At 35.1% G+C, this 16,771-nt stretch overlaps 1 long non-coding RNA gene across 1 annotated transcript in view; it reads right to left on the bottom strand.

The window, feature by feature from the left end:
- Positions 1-4,249: 4,249 nt before the first annotated feature.
- LOC144370880 (uncharacterized) overlaps positions 4,250-16,771 on the bottom strand; it is a 38,420-nt gene continuing 25,898 nt past the window's right edge. The window contains exons 3-4 of the long non-coding RNA XR_013430939.1: positions 6,246-6,323; positions 4,250-5,128 (exon numbers count right to left, since the gene is read on the bottom strand). This is a non-coding gene — a long non-coding RNA (uncharacterized LOC144370880). The remainder of the gene's footprint in view (positions 5,129-6,245; positions 6,324-16,771) is intronic.

Genomic DNA, 16,771 nt, shown 5'->3' on the forward strand with positions numbered 1-16,771 from the left:
ACCTCGTATGTGATGTATGTGATGTATAATATATATATACATATACCCAGTATATAATATGTAATATATACACACATATACCCAGTTGTTATACTGTTGGTCTGGACTGTCCCAGCAAAAGCTCATGTGTCAGTCAATGCAGCAATTTTCAGAGATGTAATGATTGTGTGGTGACAGCTATAACCTCATCACTTGATTAATCCATTTGATAGATGGTAACTGTGTGGTAACTGCGCACAGGCAGGACAGACTGGGAAGGAGTATAGCACTGGGGGCATGGTCTTGGGGATTATATCTGTCCCTGGGCCCTTTCTGTCTCTCTGCTTGCCAACTTCCTTGAACTAAGCTGCTTTCCTCTGCCACACCCTTTTGCCACAATGTTTCTGTCTTTGAGCCAGTTTTCAATGGAATGAATCCTCTGAAGTCACAAACCAAAATAAATCATTCCTCCTCTGAGTTGTTCTTGTCAGGTGTTTTGGTCACAGTGATGAAAATCTTCTTAACATACAGGTTGGGCAATTCTTTCTCACTAAGGATGGGTGTGTGGCTGTAAAGAATGTTGCTTGTCTCCAAAGAAACACACCTGGTGGGATGAAGCAGAACTTTTCAAGTTAAATCCTGTCAATCAGACTTTATCGCCAGTCTTATTTGCCATTCCCCACACTCGACCCACTGGCTCTGTTGTTCATGCGCAGTTTGACAGAGGTCAGTTTCCTTGACCACTTAACACATCATTTTTTTTTTCTCATTTGTGAATATTCCCTGAAAGAGAGTCACAGTTACTAGCACATCATGATCATGGAGAGTCAGTTTTTTAATAATGACATCCCCATTGCCATATCCTTCATTCTCCAATCTAAGTTCACGGAAGTCTCAACATGAAAACTGAGTCTTTCACTAATTTCCAAAATAGGGAGTAAAAATCATAGGATTAGTCTGTTTGATAATAACAATATTCAAGAAATTAGAATAGACTATATTCATGGTCCCCATATTTGAAGAGTATCCACTAAATAAGCATTATTCAGATCCCTGTCAAATTGTTTTTAAGTTTCTTTTGGGAAAAGCCATCCTGGATTTCCTAAAGTTGACCTTTTAATACCCATACCATTTTTCTCCTTTTAGTTCCTAAAACATTAGAAGGACATCCATTAGACTATATTTCTGATGGATTTATTATTTTTTCCTTCCCTATTCAAAATACCCCTTTTATGTAACTTAAGCCTGCCTATGTCTTCTGTAAAAGACTAGCATCTCCACTACTTGTTTTCTTTATGGGAAGCCAAGATTATAATCCTCACTGGTTTAAAGACATCTAATTGAATCTCACAGTCAGGGTCACAACTTTGAACATAGGCATCTTTCATTCCCAGTAGAAAAGGACCTCAAATGTTCATCTCTTGTCTGATTTGTCTAAGGCCCATTGAACATATACTCCCACTGGGCATGCTGCTCTTATCTTGAACTTAAATCAAAGAGAAACAAATTAGAAATTATTTTCACCTTATATGTCATTTTCCATCTCTGGGCATAGTGTCAGCCTCCAGTGATTTACCCAATACAAAGATATATTTTTTGTTTTTGTTTTACCTCCTCCTTTCCCTTACTTTGTAACACTCCACCATACAATTTCAATCTAATCTGCTATACCTCTTTGAACATTTCTATTTCTCTCTAGCTTAATTAGCAGTTTCTTAGCCTAGATCACTGCAATCTTCCACCTACACTCCTTAACACCCTGATTAACTCCTTATGTAAGTCTCTGTCACCCTCGTCCTTGGGGCACACCATACCCAGAACGAGCCTCAAATTTCTAATTGTATTATTCCTAGGATAAAGTTGAACTTTCTTACTATGACTTACACTGTCTTCTTCAGTAACAAATTAATTTGCCTTTCAAGTATCTATGTTTTCTGTACCCCACCAACACCCCAGCCATGATACACTCATTTGTATCCTAAAACACTGTGATTTCATTTATATAAATTTTGATTTTATTATTAAACTCGGTTCAGTTTTCTCCTGTCTACAGCATGGCAGACTTTCTGCTTCTCATACTAAATTCCCAGCAAGTAACAGTATTTTTCACACTGCAGATGATTACCCAGTTCCTATTGAATGAATCAATGTCACAGATACATACTGTGCATCACTCATGGCCACTGCCCACTTACGTGTTGACAGTCGTCAAGAACTCCTGAACTTCAGAGATAGAAATATCATGACTAAGTGTGGGAATAGGGCTTTCAGATTAGCCTTCTTGTCTTGGACCCTTAACAAACTTTTTGTTGTTGTTGTTTTTGTTTTTCAATTTTAGGCAAGCCATTTAATTTATTTCTTCATCTGAAAAGATAACTTTAAAAAATTACCAGAGTTGGGCCAGGCATAATCCCAGAGGCTCATGGGAGGCTGAGGTAAGAGTGTCCAAGTTCAAAGCCAGTCTCAGCAACTTAATGAGGCTCAAACAACTTAGTGAGATTTTTGTCTCAAGATAAAATAAAAATTAAGAATAGGGCTACGAATATGGCTCAGTGGCTAAGAGGGTTCAATCCCCAGTATAAAAGATCATGATAACAGATTCAGTGCTATAAGCACTAAATTAAGATAATGGGTATAGAGAAAGATGTAGCATATGACAGACAAAAAGGAAACAACTGATTTAGGTCAGAGATTATTAATACTTTCACATGATCTGGGCGTGGTGGAGCATACCTGTAAGCCTAGTGGCTCCGGAGGCTGAGGCAGGAGGATCATGAGTTCAAAGCTAGCCTCAGAAAAAGCAAGGCACTAAGCAACTCAGTGAGACCCTGGCTTTAAATAAAATATAGAATAGAGCTGGGAATGTGGCTCAGCGGTCAAATGCCCCTGAGATCCACCCTGTTACCCCTCCAAAAAAAAAAAAAAATGGCTTTCAGATGAAGCTTTCTTATGGCATCCATGTAGGGAAGAGAGATTTCTATTTCCTTAAAAAGGGCTTAAAAAATCTGCAGTCATTTCCCCTTTGTTTCCCACTGCCTCAGTCATTTATAGGAACAATGTAATTACATATTCCAGTCAATGCACCTTATCTTAGGGCTTTTAAAATTTCATTGAAGTCAAACTTGTTTAAGCAGTGAGAGAGGAAGTGATAGTCTTCATGTCTGGGGACAGAACCTGGCATGATTCATCAACTGCAGACAGCACTGGCTGATTTATGTGGTGCACACTGCAGAATTCCATGTTCAAGACTCTGTAGATGTTGAGATGGTTTTCAAGTTGTTCAGGCATTTTCAAGGCTTAGGGACGATTACGTGTGTATGTGTGTGTGTGTGTGTGTGTGTGTGTGTGTGTGTAATTTGTGTTAACTACTACTGTAGAAAACTTGTGCATAATTTCAGCAGTACTGTGTTCATGGGTAGTATCACTATTTTTAAAAGTCTTACCAGCTCTTTAAAATACATATAAATAGTCTAAAATCTGTACTTATGACATTTGAGCCATTTTCAACTCACCATCTTGTTCAACAAAATGTTAATTCTCTGCTAGACATTTTTAGTATCTATCTAACTTAACTTCCTCCATTTCTACTCTCAGATCACACTTCAAAGCCTCATCCCCTATTTGATTGTCTATTCAAAATGCAAATTTTCATATCTCAACTTTCATACACAGATCATTCAATGTCTAACAACTGGTCTTTACATAAAACTTCCTATGTTTGTGTGTGTGTGTGTGTGTGAGAGAGAGAGAGAGAGTTTGTGTGGCCTACTAATCCTTCTATTATTGTTTGAGTACTGCTAGAATTTCAATTCTAACTCATTCATCCTTGTCTTTTGGTTTCAGTACCATACATGGGATCATTCACTTGTCTCACAGACGTATCTAAATTCTTTCCTCTGACACACACCTTTCTACAGCACAATCCACCATTGCCTAATTAACTCCTATTTTGGAAACATTAGATAAAGCATGGCTTCCTCAAAGAGAATTTTTCCCCAACCCTCATTCTGTCAGGCTTTTTTTTTCCCTTATAAATTCTCACAGAATAACATATTTTATTACATCATATTTACCTTTGTGATTATACACTAGGCTATCTATTTGTTAATTCAACTATTAACCACTGAGAATTCAGGGAATTATTTTTCACTGTATCCCTACCTTTCATTCAGTGCTTGGGGATGGGCCTGAAAATAATTTGGGAAAGCACCATCAAATCTAAATGGAGATGTAATAAGAATTTAGAGAAAAATAAAATTAACACTAATAGTAAGTAAGATAATAGCTCTAGTTTATTGAAGTTTTCTGCACTTATTACATTACTAAGCAGGTGCAAAGCTTGAGTAAAGATGACTGACCCAGGGTTACAATATGATCACAATGAAAACAAAAGTAAATGATGTGCCAGTCAGCCCATGGAGGCAGGCTTTGTATACCTACATTGGTGACAAATTAAAATCCAATTTTTGAGGACTAGGGACATGGCTTAGAGGTAGAGCACTTGCCTAGCATGTGTGAGGCCATGGGTTTAATCCTCAGAACTGACAAAATAGAGGAAAAGAAAGTTCAATTTTTTATAGTAATCAGACTTTAGAAGTATTGAGTAAGACCCACTTCTGGTCCTAGTTGATGTTGAAGAGAAGAAAATGGGTGTTGAAAAGCAAGCCTATTTACAAGATATTGCCAAGGGATATCCAAGATTATAGATATGACTCTCCACTGATTCATGGTGGGCTGACCTATGAATTGAGATATTAATTTATTTTAAGACTCTCGATGATTTAAATATCACCTACTTCCTATCAAATTTGTTTCATGAAATGACATAGGAGACGATATCCAGAAAAAAAAAATCACTGCCTGATGTGCAAAAGACAAGAGTACCATTTGATGAAGTGGAGAGATGATCTACAGTGTTCCAGATACTGTAACCCTAAGAATGATGTACACTGTAATACCTCTCTCGGCATTAGCTGCCACTACTCACTTTTTCAAGGTAATCATGTGCATATAGAACAACAAGTAAATTATTTATAAAGTCTACATAACCTATGTAATAGGAGGCCTGGTATGACACATAGAGATGGGATTAGCATTCAGATTTTTTCAGCTCCAAGTCTACCATGTTTTCACTGCATGACAATCTAATCTGTAAGAAAAAAAAAAGACAAAATCTTAATCATTATCTGTCTCTGTAGATCTTAATCAAGTTCTTACTCTCTCTTTTTGTATATTGTTGATGAAAATATCAATGTTAAGGATATAACAATGTCAGTGTAATATTGGCTTATTTTTGTTCTTCTGTTTTTCTTCATTATAACTGAAAATACTGAACTTGCCTTTCATTTAAAATATATAAAATTATACAACAATTTGATCTCTTAGAAATAATTATCATGTTTTAGGCATAGCTAGATTAGCACACAAAACTGAATTAGTGAAAACAAATGTCAAAATTAATGGATCTTATATGTGAAGATGGACCATATATAGAAAGAAACAAAGAAATGACTACTTTGAAATTCTATGGTAAATTTAGTTTTATGTTTTTCATGTTGTCTATGACAAACTGGTCTAATAAAAATATATTTTAAAATCTTTTATAAAAGTCTTTAAAGATGAATTCCCATTCCTAATCCATTCTTCACTTGCTACGTGACAAGTAAGGTCTGATAAATGGAATGATGGCTTGTGAGAGACAATGGAATAAATGTTAGTTCCTGAATTGGATTTAGTTGAATTGAATGTTAGTTCCTGAACTGATTTTCAAATCATACTGAGAATTATAAAATCACAGGTATGGGCACTTAGTTGAGACAGATAGTTAATGATATTATTATGGATAACATGTTGTTGTAGAATAGAATAAAGAGGAAACAAATATTACATTTAGTAAAATAACATTATTCCCAGAAAAATTGAAAATGGGAATCCACTTTTTGTTATGACAACCAAGCAGATATCATTTGATAAAAATTGGATATTTCTAAGGATTATTTCTTAAGAGAAATATAATCAATCACCAAACTTGCATATTAAAATTATAACAATTATAAATGGAGTAGAGATCAGAACCCCAAAAATATTCATCCTGGAGATACAATGAAAGTAGTAATATTTTCACAGTTAGAGATTTTTAAACCCCAATAAATATCTAACATAATATGCTATTAGACAAATTATTACATTTTAGAAATACTATTAATCAACAGAATCTACATGCCACGTTTTGGCTAAGAAAAGACAACACTCTCATTGACATTTACCCAAGATGAGAAGAAATTTCTCCCCAGTGATCCAAAATGCTGCATCTCAACTGTCATTTAATTACCAATTGGGAGATCCTAAAAACAGAAAAGAAGTTTTAGTGACGATCTTGAACAAATGAAAAGATGAATAAATATTCATTTGTTCCTATTAAAATAAAACTTACAGAACACTAAATACATTCCCATGCCATGTGGTGAATACCAGACATAAGACCTGATCTTAGTCATTTCATAACCAAGTGAGCAAACAGACATATTTAAAAGTCACCACTCACAGGATTTCTATTCTGCAATCCAACAATTGGATGTCTATTTATAAAATAATAACATGCCAACATTTCGTGCCCACTATTCCAAATTCCCATTTATATGAAAAAAAAAAAACTTTAATGTTATTAGAACAATTCAGCAAGGGAGAAGCTGCAACTATGAATGAAAAAAAATAAGTAAGCAGGGTAATAGACTTATGGTTGATATATTTACAATATCCACAATACAGTTAGGGTGGGTGATAAAATGAATCCTCAGTGTTTCCTCTTGTCCCACTGGTAACAGCCTGACTATGAAGTTATCCCCGATTGAAGGAAATGAGATAGAATACATGAATGCTCAGGAGAAGATGAAGAAATTTCTCTTCCACTATCCTAAGGTAACTAGTCCTTTTCTCTGGGTTCATTTCAAGAACTAATTGTTTTCCAGAAAGGAAAAAAAAAAGATTAAGAAAAATAGAAGTGGAGGAGGACCTCATAATAATTGAAGGAAAACCAGTAGAGGAAAAGGACCAGCGAATTGATGAGGGGAATGAGAGCGAAAATACCAGCCAAATTATATTGTTACAGTGTGTGCATGTTCAAATATGTAATGGTGACTCTCCACCATTATGTCTAGTTATAATACACCAGTAAAAAAAGAATTTAAACTTGTTAGTAAAAGTCAGTGCTATTAATCTTAGAATGAGCCATCCAGGGATAGGGCAGACTGCAAACAAAAACAAGCCAAGACTAAAAATGCCATCTAATATGTACATCACAGGAAATAAAGCAAAACTAATGCACATAGAAATTTAAATGAAACAACATGGTTTAGAATCAGAAAAGTTCACATTAATGTAGTTACTTTAAATGGAAATTAATGATCCAGAAGACTGCCTCACTAAGTGACACAAAAGCAGCTCTGTCTTACTTTAGTGACCCATGTATCTTCCTTTCATTAAACATAAAAATTACATGTAAAGATTTTCATAGGTAAATACACAATTCCCATGTGATTTTAAACTTCTGACCAGAAATTGCAGGACCTCAATGGAAAGCATTGTCCAGCCTCTAAGATTTTCTATTTATCTCTCAGTCTACCATATGTGTAAGAGATTGACATGTTTATTACACTGGATTTTCAGTTTTTTGTTGTTAACGTTTACAGATTTCAGGGAAACCTACAAGGCACACATTTTCAGCATTTTCAGACCATCACATTCTTCTTCAATATAGAAGCAAACATTTCAACAAGCAAAACGAAGATGTATTATTAAATGTTCCAGAGAAACATAGCCCCTGAACATTAATAAATACTGATCTTGACTTTGCTTAAAACTGGTGTCTCATACTCTGGTTGCCTTGAGGTCTACATACACTATAATTTACAGTAGTAGTGCTACAGTCAGAAGAAATCAATATTTGTTTTTTTTTTTCTGTACATTAAGAATGTTTTGTGGGATGTTGCCTAAAATCAGAATGGTTCCTGGTCAATGAAATATGGACTTGGAATAGTGCGGGTGAACCTGTACATAGATCTGGGTTAATAACCTGGTTTCAGTGTTTGCTATTTTTTTTTTCCTAGCAAGTTTGAGAAAGTTATCTTCTCCCCACCACATTCTATCTACTACTAAAATGCAGATATCTGCTCCACTGACATGTCCTGATAACTTAGGCACAAGGTATGACGCCTTACAGCAGAATACACTTGGTGAAAATTTGTTCTACACTAAGGAAAGACTAAAGAAACAATAAAATACTTCTATAAATAGAAATTAAATCCTGAGGTTTTTCACAAATATTCTCCAAGGTGCCTGCATTTGCTGCAGGAGATTTTATTTATTTTACTTGCTTTTGATTGTAATCAGATGAGCTATGTAAACATGCCTGACTCCTGTAAATGACTGCCATGTAACTGGGTGTCGCCAGAATTTAGTGCTTATATTTGCATTTGGATGTTTGGTAGCGTTCGTTCACATCAAGTGGTACTAATGCACAAAGAGCACAAGTAAACTTAATGCCTGTGTGATGTGATCACGTCAAGTAAAGCCAGAAACAGAACAGAGTGAGCTGAACCGAAAAAGTCGCTTCAATACTTCAAAAGAGATCATTTTAAAATGCACAAACTCATGATGTGACACACACACAATAAGACATGCTATGCAAATTCAAAAGAAACTTATTCTTGGTAGTTGGTGTTATTTCCACATTCTGAATAATAATTTAGTTCAAGCAAATTATAATTCTATTTCTTTCTTTTGATTCAATTGGGCATGTGGGGTATTTTTGTTGTTTTATTATTTTATACATACTTCTTGCTTTGCAATTCAATGTACTCTAAATTTAAGAGACTTATAACTTGTTTATAAGTGTATATTTTAAACGTATGAAAATAATGATAGGTCATTATTTTATTTTTACCCTTTATAAAGGTGAAATAAGAAGATACATTATTGTAATAGGAAGAATAGTTACAGTTCTTAGATTCAGAGTATGAGATTAAATACCAACTCTCCCAATTCCCGTGAAAGTTTCTGCATTAGCTTAATCTCACTGACCCTTGATTTAATCCCAGATAAAGCAGGGATCATAAAAATTCGTCATGCCTCCCATACAAGGTGTTCAAGAGAATTAAATGAAATCAAAGATGTTAGAATGCCTTATAATCTATAAAGCTCTGAATTAATGTAAGGGATTATTAATTTCATCATTATTAATAAGCATTTGAACTCTCAACATCACAGCAACGTGTAAGTCATCTTCAGAAGAAAATATCTAATGCCTAAGAATGCAAATCAATTAATGAATTCATTGTTCCCTTTCATGATTCAGTAGCCTGTCTCTGCAGTATCTCATGCAGAGCTGTTAAAAAAAATATTACCTGTATAATATCATATGTATGTGTATATATATATATATATACACACACATACACATACACATACATATACATGCACACACACATGAGTTATATGTTCTGAAGAGAAATGAGAACATATATTTATAGTGGTAAATGACAAATTAAATTTAAATGATTTCTATAAAAATGACATTATGGATTTAATTTTATATTTATATCTATTTCCTAAAAAATTCCTGGCAATTATATTTAAGTAATACAATGGCATAAACTTTTAAGAGAGTCTGAAATAGAGTATTAGGTTCAAAGAAAAAAGAAAACATGTAAATTTTAACATACGATTTTTTTCTATTTTTCTAGTTGCTTCAAACACACCATTAATTACGTTAATATCTATGTAACATTATGACCCGTGAATATATGATGATCTAAGTATTGTCATACTTAAATTCATTCACTTCTACACAATAAGTGTCTTAACCATGTATATATGTAAACTAACTAAAATATATAAATTATAAACTGAATTTGAATTTTTCCTATTGTGTACCTTTATAATGCTTTCCAAAGAAGTGTATTTATATATTAATTTGTTCAAATAATTAATCTGTAAGCATAATTAATCTCCACCAACTATTTCAAGGACTCAGGTTATTTACTTATTTATGGACTCAGTTATCTTCAATATACTGTTGACACCACCTTGCTTGTATTAGAAATTCATTAAAAATGCATATCTGAGATTGAAAAAAGTAGTTTCTCATTCTTGTTTACATATTTTGCCTATAAGTTGACAGGGCTTGTTCTTGACTTTATAGTGAGAAGAAAGTTGTTTGAGAGCAGGGTGTATGTTTTCTTTAATTTTTAACTATACAATGTTTGACACATCATAGGTAAATTTTGAAGGTATATTTACTATACAAGAAGTAACTCATTTAAAATGGTGTTTGGAAATTGGGAAGGATAGTTTTGGCGAGATTTCTGGAATTTATAATAATGAGCAGACAAGACCTAAGAATTTGAAATGTTAAGTAAGTAGGAATTTAATAGTCCTATTAACAACTGACTTAGTCTGGGGCTATGGATCTGCATGTAGGCTCTCCTCTTTATCTCCCATGCTGGAATTGCTCTTTTAAATACACACTATTCTTTTTCAGTAGTACACAGAAAAGAGAATCAATAATGTTATACTATTTTTTTTTGCATCTGTGTTATCCACTTATGTATAATTCCATTTAATTATAACAGTCATATTAAGTAGCATTATTCCCATTTCATAGGTAAGATTAGTAGTGCTCAGAGAAATTATGCCACTCACAATTTTTCAACAGTACTGAATGCATTTGAACTGAGTAGTATCTTAATTTAGCATCAACACTAGCTAATATCTCCATTTGCCTTTTATAACATCTTATCTCCTAGAACAATGTGCACTGTGTATGCAAAACCTGAAGATCTGTTGGGAGGATGCTGCCATATCAGAAGTCTGGGAACCTTGGGTACTGCCTTCCCTGGCCCTGAGAGAAGTAGATCTAGTGTCTCTAAGATAAGACTCCTTTTTCAATTTGCTATGTTTTTTTTTTTTTTCCTGGTCTTGAATTCTTCTATGCTCTTTTCTTTTCATACCCACATATATTTAAATCACCAATTGCTTTAGTCCTTAGCTTCTCTCTCATGGAATTATCGCTGGAATGCTCTATTTGTACAAAGCCAGTTTTGGGGCCATAGGTTCAACAAAGAGGGTTTAGGAAAAATGCATTTAGCATTTTGGATTTTAATGGACAGCAAGAATTGAATAGGAGTTGAATTGGAGAAAGGAATGGTATAATGCTTGTAGGGAAAAATCATACTTTAACATTTGAAATGTGAACAATGTATTTAGGTAAAATTCTAAACCATTTGACTGGAGTTCACTATCAAAATGTCAAAAAGCCTCGTGAGGCTGGAACTAGTATATGTTCACAACTTGACATTGTGCATGTCTCGATTTCTGTGAAATCATTGAACTTCAAGTCTTTCCTTAGATATAGTTAGACAAGTTTTGATATACTGAGTTTAAACATAGGGAAAATAACATCTTCACCATAAAATTTAATTTTAATTGCTGGAATAAAATCTCTACTTTAAAAAGTACAAAGTAGGAGTACTGTCTACCCTGATTGCAGACTTTTGTGTATGAGTGCATATGTGGGTATGAGAATATGTTGTGTGCATTTGTGTATATAACAAAATCACCATTCTATAGCATAGTCTGATGGATTCCTAAATAAATATATGTATGTTCCTACTTTGTCTAGTGTCCTGATGGCGGGAAATAGTAAATGTCACTATTTCCTCCAGACTTTATAAATATTGCAGACTCTGATATTTATTCTGGAGAACATGAGGTAAATAAAAGTATACAAATAAAATTCCCATACAAAAATCAAAATCATAGGTGACATGTATTCAGCTCCATGCACCTTGATAAAAATGTTTCAAACATGAAATATGTGGTGGTTTATGATTCATGGTCAAGCATTTTAAAGTGAAGATGTGATTTCTGTTCCACCACTAGAGTCATCTAAGTATTAAATGTGAGCAATAATTGAACAATTTTGTGTAAAGTTCTTACATCACCAAAGAAGGAAAATATTGTGCATAATAATTTGAAAGAAAAATGTGGGGGCAGGTCAGCTGATGCAGATACTAAACAATTGTGATAGGCCAGTAGTAAATTTCCTTGTGGCCCAGAGGGAATCGTTAATATTTCTTCTTCTTTGGATTTTAATACTGCAACTTAAATTAGCATATAATTTCTGGAGATCATATAATGACACGAATGGGTTTGCTACAGGGTCATTGTGTTATTTCACCCTTAACACTGACCCTACTCTTAAACAAAGATATTGTGCCTTTCCCAGCATAATCTGAGCTGATACTCCTGTAAAATTATTGCAAGAGTTGAAAGTTCTCAAGATTGCGTTAGTTTGTGGCTTTGGTTGGCTAATGGTACCTTTATTCCATTCTGGTATCAGCAACTCAATTTGTCCTTGAAGAATTGCTTCTCTCCCCTATTTGCGTAAGTATTTCCAAGAAAGGCCATCAAGATACCTAGGTATTCATTAGACCAACTTGTGTATTTGATTTATGACTTGATTTCCAGAAATCTGCACCTAGAGGAGCAATGGACAAGACCACGTGTGTTGTAGCTGCTTGATCCCAGGTCTTCCATGATAAGACAGCTCTTGGCAGGATCACCTTGAACCCCCAAATTGCCCTGGCTCCTGACTCCTGTCTTTTCTCAGATCTGATTTTTTAGCTTTGCTCTGATATCCTGAATTTTCTCATAAATTATTTATGTTAAATTCCTTTCTTCCCTTGTTTTATTCCTTTTCTCTTATTTTTCTTCTACATTTTTTTCCTTTTTAACTGGGCCACAGTCACTTATTATTGCTAGCAACCCAAACAAAACAAAATTGTTAACAAAACAAAAGGGAAGAGAAAAAGTCACTTCACAGATAGCACTGATTTACTTGAGAGGCCAATGGAGTTGGATTTTCCTTTTTACACCACCCACGTATGCTTGGTCCAAGTTCTGGGGACTTTATTCCAAATGTTGAGCTCCTGTATTCTTTGTAGGCAGGAGTAGTCTTGTTGAGGTCAGTAAAGAAAAATGCCTCTTACATGGAATTGCATAGACTTTGCTTCCTTTTTCCTTTAAATGACTTCATTTGACCCTTGCTGACTTAGGATAGTGTCCCATGATGGGAACAAAATGCCCTTTTTGTCCTGCTCTTCTCCTATAAAACAGATCATAAAACCCAGGAGACAGTTTCTTACTTTCTGCTGAAACAAGTCAGTCATGTGAGAAATGTCTTCTCTGTACCAGGAGAAAGGCCTTCATTTCTGAAGACAGAAAGACACAAAAGGGAACCTGTAGGAGAGGTTTTTCCTAAGTTCTCCATAGTGTATTACCATTAGATAATACTTTAATCCACCTTAATTCTCCATAACTATCCACCTCTTTCTCAAATCTAGCATAGAGAATGCACACAGGTTGGGGGTATAGCTTAGTGGTGGGGTGCATGCTCAGCACTCAGGAGGCCCTGAGTTTAATCCCAGCTCCAAAAGAAAAACACTAGCACCAACCCAAAATACACAGATTTTCCATTTATTTCCAGTATTCATTTCATCTGAAGGCTGGCATGCCATGTAAATTTTTCATTAAACACGTTTGTATTTTTTTCTCCTGTTAATCCACTTTTTGTTTTAGGGACCTGAACCATGGAAATGGGGTGGGTGGGGAAAAAGATCTTTTTCCCTTCCGGAAGCCTACCAGTGTCCTCTTTAATGGCACATGAGCTTAACTTGAGAAAATATGCATTATTAATCCATCAATCCAAAAATATTCAAAGACCTTTTATATACTTATGATACAGTAAGATGTCTACTAAGGAAAGAAGTTTTACAATAAAGCCCAACATTTAAAAATTCAGATTTGTGTGCAGGGCATTAGCTAGGGCTGAGTTCTGTTATATGTAGGAAGCAAAATGGAGACATGTTAATAAATATATGGGATTCACCCAGATTATATTCAAAAGTGTAAGCATTGTCCTTTTATTATGCTGTGGTAACACAGTTCCATTAGTGATTATCCTGCTACGGATTCCTATAGCTTTAATGTCACAGATGAGCAAACCTAGATTTTATGATGTACGCCATTTGCTCAGGAGCTCAACATTGCATATACAGTTAGTATTCAGCCCGATCCTGGGGCCCACACCACTCTTCATAACCAGTTTTGTCTCCCTTCTGGATGAGTTGTTAGAGTAGAAGACAACAAATAATCTCACTTCTGGAAGTAGCTCTAGCTGCCGAGAAAGGCAGAGGCTGTATCTATCAGATGAAATTTAAATTTCCATGTGTTTATGAGGTTATCCATTTTGAAGGTGCAAGGGTGAGGTAGGAGCCAGAGTGAAGACACAAGACTTCATGTGGTTTAAAGAGAGAAAAAGTACAAATGTATTTAATAAAAATTTTACATGGTAAGCAAACTCTCAGAATGAAATGCAGACTTGAGAGAAATGGAAAAACCTGTGTATTTTTTGTTGTTAGTGTTTTTCTTTTGTAGCTGCAACATAAAGACATTTTACCCAAGAGGAAATTGTGAAAAGCAAGATCTGACTCATGGGAGAAGAAGAGAGGGAGAGAGCTTCATACTGTGGTTAGTAAGGGAATTTTCATCCTCTGAGTCATAATAGGGGTGGTGAAGCCTGTTTGGGCCTGTTTGGGTTCCACCATCTACTAGAATTCAGTCTCCGCAGAGCCCCTTTCCTGCCTTTTCTTCTTCGGTAAGGAAGAAGGGACTGTGTTTGACATATTAAACCCATTCCTCCAAGCGCATGTTGAATTCTGAGCAGCATTAAGACTACTGTTATGAGACTGCCCTGAGATACAAATTTGCCCTCTTCTAGATCCACTGTGTTTATTGAACCCAGGTTTCCTGTCAAATTTGCCAAACCAAAGAGGAGAGAAAAACTATCGTTTTTTAAAAAATATTTTAGTAGATTGTTAAGAAATAAGCACATCTTTATTTTTTTAACATAATGTGAAAATTTATTTTTTGCTCCATTTAGGGAGAATCAATATTGCTTGGTGCATGGATAGCTCCACAACTCCTCCTTATTTCTTCTTACTAATTATCAATCCCCTAGAAATATGAAACTGGTCACAAAAAGAAGGGAGACAGTACTGTGGTTTGGAAATAACATCAAAGGGATAGTTTGGAATTCCACTTCTGATTCTGCTCCTAACCAACTGAATAATCTCAGCATGCCCATAAAGCTGTCTGAGCCAAGTGCTTGTGGGGAGATTAAACAGTGGGCTGTGTGTTCATTTTCTTTTTCTTTCTTTCTTTCTTTCTTTCTTTCTTTCTTTCTTTCTTTCTTTCTTTCTTTCTTTCTTTCTTCTCTCTTTCTTTCTTTCTTTTTTTATTTTTGATATTAGGGATTGAACCCAGGGGTGCTTAGCCACTAAGTCACATCCCTGGCCCTTTTTTAAATTTTTTATTTTGATAGAGGTCTCACTAAATTGTTGGTCCTAGCTTTGAAATCGCAATCCTCATGCTTCAGCCTCCAGAGCCTCTGGGATTACAATGTGAGCTACAGCACCTAGTCATGTGTTTATTTTTCACAAAACTGTACTTCCTCCTTAATAGCAGTGACATATCTCACAGGCACAGTTATTAGAACTGTAGTTTTAGCATTTGGAGGGAAATGGATGGTATTAGAGCAGATTATGCTAAGTGAAGTTAGCCAATCCCTAAAAAACAAACGCTGGGGGATGACTCAAAATAGGGTAGGGAGGAAGAGCATGAGAAGATTACCACTAAATAGGGAAGAGAGGTGGGAGGAAATGAGAGAGAGAAGGGGAATTGCAAGGAAGATGGAAGGAGACCCTCATCGTTATACAAAATACTTGTATGGTGATGTGAGAGGGAAAAAAAGAGAGAGAAATGTGTCACATTAGATTGGGTAGAGAGAGGTGATCCGGGGGAGGGGAGAGGAAGGGGAGATGGGAAAGGAGGCAGAATAAAATAGACACTAGTATTGCTGTATGTATATACGTGGCCGTATAACCAATGTGATTCTGCAACCTGTACACCTGGAAAAATGAGAAATTATATCCCATTTGATTCAAATGTATGATATGTCAAGATCATTGTATTGTCATGAGCAACTAATAAAAAAAAAGAAAACACTTTGAGTGTGGTTCAAAAAAAAAAAAAAGAACTGCAGTTAGGTTGAAGAATGAGTCCCTTGATTCTATCCTTACACATGGATTTTAATACTCACTATTTAGTAGACTTCACTCAGGGTTTTCCAGCTCAATGTGTCAGTTTATTTAATATCTTAAATGAGCCTTTTGAAAACTCCTTGATAGGCAGTATCCTTTTACTGAAGGTTCTCTTCAAGAAGTTCTAATGTGGGCTGGGGATGTGGCTCAAGTGGTAGCGCGCTCGCCTGGCATGCGTGCGGCCGGGGTTCGATCCTCAGCACCATATACCAAGATGTTGTGTCCGCCAATAACTAAAAAAATAAATAAATAAATATTTAAAAAAAAAAAAAAGAAGTTCTAATGTGTATGATATTAAAATAATAACTTTGATAACTCTGTGCACGCATGAATTTCCTTCACAAGATATCTGATGCTTCCTAGATGGTTATCAATGACCTTGATAAAAGGAAGAAGTTTCTATAGAAATGTGATGGATTACATAAATTAAGTTTTAAGGCGTCTTGGACATGAGGCACAATGCCAACTAGATGGTTCAAGATGGACATATCTAACAGTGTGGATATGACATAATATTTTGAGGGAGAATTTTCAACATTGTGCATTTAAAGCAGTAAGCAATTGTATATTTTTAT

The sequence above is a fragment of the Ictidomys tridecemlineatus genome, chromosome 15 (genome assembly GCF_052094955.1).
Source record: "Ictidomys tridecemlineatus isolate mIctTri1 chromosome 15, mIctTri1.hap1, whole genome shotgun sequence".
Classification (NCBI taxonomy): domain Eukaryota; kingdom Metazoa; phylum Chordata; class Mammalia; order Rodentia; family Sciuridae; genus Ictidomys; species Ictidomys tridecemlineatus.